Source organism: Melanerpes formicivorus, unplaced genomic scaffold (genome assembly GCF_026170545.1).
Source record: "Melanerpes formicivorus ecotype bairdi unplaced genomic scaffold, bMelFor1.0.p_v2 SCAF_549, whole genome shotgun sequence".
In the NCBI taxonomy this organism is placed as follows: Eukaryota; Metazoa; Chordata; class Aves; order Piciformes; family Picidae; genus Melanerpes; species Melanerpes formicivorus.
In genome coordinates this window covers 58768-62833 of record NW_027142901.1, presented here as the reverse complement: position 1 = coordinate 62833, position 4066 = coordinate 58768, and positions in this window count along the sequence as shown.

Below are 4066 nucleotides of genomic sequence, written 5' to 3'. Positions count from 1 at the left end.
CCTGTCCCCATCTCCATCCTTGGCTCCATCCCTGTCCTCATCTCCATCCCCATCCCCATCCCTGTCCCCATCCCCATCCCTGTCCCCATCTCCATCCTTGGCTCCATCCCTGTCCTCATCTCCATCCCTTTCCCCATCCCCACCTCCACCTCCATCACCTCCATTCCCATCCTGTCCCCATCCCTGTCCCTATCCCAGGGAGAACTCACTCAGGAACCTCTGGGTGCAGTGATTAGAGGGATGGTGACCCCCCCCCACCCCCTTCCTCCCCACAAATGGACCTGAGAGGAGGTGGATTCTTAGGGTACCCCCCCCCCCCAAATCCCATCCCATCCCAGTCCCTTACAATCCATCTGGGAAAGGTTTGAGGAGCATCACCCCCACCCACCCCTGGGAAACCTTGGAGGGTGCAGGAGGGGTGGGGGGTGGGGGGGGGAGCAGCAAAGTTTTCACTGAGAGTGGAAAGATGAAAAAGGAGAGAGGGAAAAAAAGGAAGGGGGGGAGAAACAGGGGGTAAAAATGGGGAAAAAAGGGGGAAAAGGAGATAAAAAGGGAAAAGAGGGAAAAAAGGGAAAAAGGGAAGAAAAGCAGCAGGAGAAGAGTGAGCAGAGAAGGGAACTGGCAGTGGAAAATGTTCAGCGTGGAGCTCGGCCCTCAGAGTTTCCATCCCAGCCCAGACGGGGGGGGGGGGCCCAGGCTGGGCTGCTGCTCTCAGCCTAGGACACCCCTCCCCCCCCCCCCCAAATGTCCCTCCTGCCCCTCCGCCCCCCACCCCCCGATTGTTGCTGACCCCCCAGGGGTTGTCACCCTCCTGCTCCTGGCTCTGCTGCTGGGACTCCTGGCTGAGTGGGGGGGGCAGAAAGGTGAAGGGGATGAGCTCCCCCCCAGCCCCCCCCGGAAGGGATCAGCGCTGGGGTGTTGGGGTGCAGATGGAAGGATCCAAGCCCGAGGATGTGGGGGGGGGGGGAGGCGGTGAACCCCTCCAGGAAGGGCTCAGCCTTTGGGGGGGGATGAAGAGGGGATGATGAAGCTTCCCCCCCCCCCAGAATGGCCTCACCTGCAGAGGGGGGGAAGGAGCCCCCCCCCCCCGGCATGGAGTCAAACTTGGGGTGTTGGGGTGCAGCTGGAGGAACCCAGCCCTAGGATGTGGGGGTGCAGATAGTGGGGGAAGGTGAACACCCCCCCCCCGAGATGGACCCAGCCCCAGCTGGGGGGTGGGGATGAAAATGGGGGGATGAGGGCCCCCCCCCTTCCCCCAAGATGGAGCCAGCCCTGGGGTTTTGGGGGTGAAGATGAGCCCCCCAAGACTAACCCAGTGCTGGGAAGTGGGGGTGTAGGTGGGGGCAGGATGAGCCCCCCCAGGACTGACCCAGCTCTGGAGTATTTGGGTGCAGATGGGGTGGGATGGGACCCCCCCCCCCAGCCCTGGGGTTTTGGGGGTGAAGCTGAGCCCCCCAAGATGGGGGGGGACCTGAGGCTACAGCTGAGGGGATCACCCCCCCACCCCCCAGGAGTGACCTCCGGAGTATTTGGGTGCAGATGGGGTGGGCTGAGCCCCCCCAGCCCTAGGCTGGGGGGGGGGGGTTAGGGGGTGCAGATGAAGCAATGAGCCCCCCCAGGGAGAGCACCCAACCCGGGGAGGTGCCCACCCTAACCCCCCCCTCCCCCCCCCCCACCCGCCCGCTGTGCCAGGCTTTGCCACCTGCCTGTCCCTTCCTCAAGCTGGTGGTCCCCGGGGCGGGGGGACCTTGAGCATCCTATTTTGGTGGCTGTGTGCCCCCACTTCCCGGACCCCCACCCCCCCGGACCCCCTCCCCGGGCTCCCCCTCCCCGGGCTCCGGCGGCGGTGCCCCCGGCGGGGCGCGGCGCGGCGCTGGCAGCCCTCAGGCCAATTAGACCTTGAGCTGTGCCCAGCTGGGAGCTGCTGGAAATAGCCAGGAGCCGGTGCCTGTGATTATGGGGTGCAGTCCTGGCTGCCGCAATTGAGGGTGCCGAGGGCTGGGTGGCCACCAGGAATAGCTGGGGTGGTGCCCGGCTGTGGGCTGTGGCCAGCTTTGGGGGGGCATGGGGGGGAGGGGGAAACTGAGGCACCAAGTCTCCCCCTCCCCCTCCTTCCCCCGGCCCCGGGGTGGGATGAGGAAGGTTGAGTGAGGTGGTTTGGGTTGGAGCAAGGGCGGGGGGTGGGGAATAAACTTCACCCCCCCCACCCCCCCTCTTCTTGGGGGGTCTCGAGTGGGGGGTTGGGGATGGTTGAGTCTCTGGGGAGGGGGAGCCTGCAGCGGGGTCTCCCTCAGGTCAAGTCCACCGCGGAGTCAACTTCCCCAGGAGGTTAATCCCCTCGGGGGGTCGAGGTCCTGATGGAGCCAACCTCCCCCAGGGGGCAAACCCTGCCGGGGGGCAGACCCCTCACGGAGTCTATATCCTGATGGATTCAACCTCCCCCATGGGGTCAAACCCTTCCAGAGGGTCAAACCCCTCATGGAGTGAACCTCCCCATGGGATCAATCCCCTCATGGAGACTACATCCTGATGGATTCAACCTCCCCCAGGGGGCAAACCCTGCCAGGGGTCAATCCCCTCCATGGAGTCTATGTCCTGATGGAGTCACCCTCCCCATGGGGTTAAACCCTTCCATGGAGTCAAACCCCTCCATGGAGCCAACCCTCTTGTGGGGTCACCCCCTCCATGGGGTGAACCTCTCTGCAGAATCATCCTCCCCATGGGGGTCATCCCCCTCCAAGGACTCAAAGCTCTCCATGGGGTGAACCTCCCCATGGAATCAACCTCCCCATGGAGCCAACCTCTTCCTAGGGTCAACCTCCCCATGGGGTCATCCCCTCCATGGAATCCAGACTCTCCTTGGGGTGAACCTCCCCAAGGAGTCAACCTTCCTATGGAGTCAACCTCCCCAGGGAGTCAACCTCCCCACGGAGTCAATCTCCTCCTGGGGTCATTTCCTGCCCCCCCCCCCCCCCCCCCCCCCCCCCGAACCAAACCTCTCCATGGATGGGGTGAACAACCTCCCCATGGAATCAACCTCCCCATGGAATCAACCTCCCTATGGAATCAGCCTCCCCATGGGGGTCAAACTCCCCATGAGGTCCAACCTCCCCAGGGGGCTCAGCCACCTGCCTGTCACCACCTCAGGGGACACCATCTGCCCCTGCTCCCCACCCTCACCACCCAACCCCCACCCCCTGGGGTGAAGCTGGGGAGATCCCACGGGTGTGGGGCTGGGGGTTGGGATGATCTTGAGGGGGGAGGGGGAGTGTCTGACGTGAGGCTGGCTCCTGGAGCTGCTGAGTGGGGAACAGGGATGGGGGGGGGGGGGGGGAACACACAGAGAAAAAACTCCTTTAATGGGCTCCATGTGTCTGGGCTGCTGAGGGAACTTAACTCACACCAGATGCCGGCGGCTGCTCCAGCTCCAGCTCCTGCTCCTGCTCCTGCTCCAGCTCCAGCTCCTGCTCCTGCTCCTGCTCCAGCTCCAGCTCCAGCTCCTGCTCCTGCTCCTGCTCCAGCTCCAGCTCCAGCTCCAGCTCCAGCTCCAGCTCCAGCTCCTGCTCCTGCTCCTGCTCCAGCTCCAGCTCCTGCTCCTGCTCCTGCTCCTGCTCCTGCTCCAGCTCCTGCTCCAACTCCCAGCTCCTGCTCCAGCTCCTGCTCCTGCTCCAGCTCCAGCTCCTGCTCCTGCTCCAGCTCCAGCTCCAGCTCCTGCTCCTGCTCCAGCTCCTGCTCCTGCTCCAGCTCCTGCTCCAACTCCCAGCTCCTGCTCCAGCTCCAGCTCCAGCTCCAACTCCCAGCCCCAACTCCCCAGCTCCAGCTCCAGCTCCAACTCCCAAGCTCCAACTCCCAGCTCCAGCTCCAGCTCCAACTCCCAGCTCCAGCTCCAGCTCCAACTCCCAGCTCCAAATCCCAGCTCCAGCTCCAACTCCAACTCCCAGCTCCAAATCCCAGCTCCAGCTGCAACTCCCAGCTCCAGCTCCAGCTCTCAGCTCCAGCTCCAACTCCCAAGCTCCAACTCCCAGCTCCAGCTCCAGCTCCAACTCCCAGCTCCAACTCCCAGTTC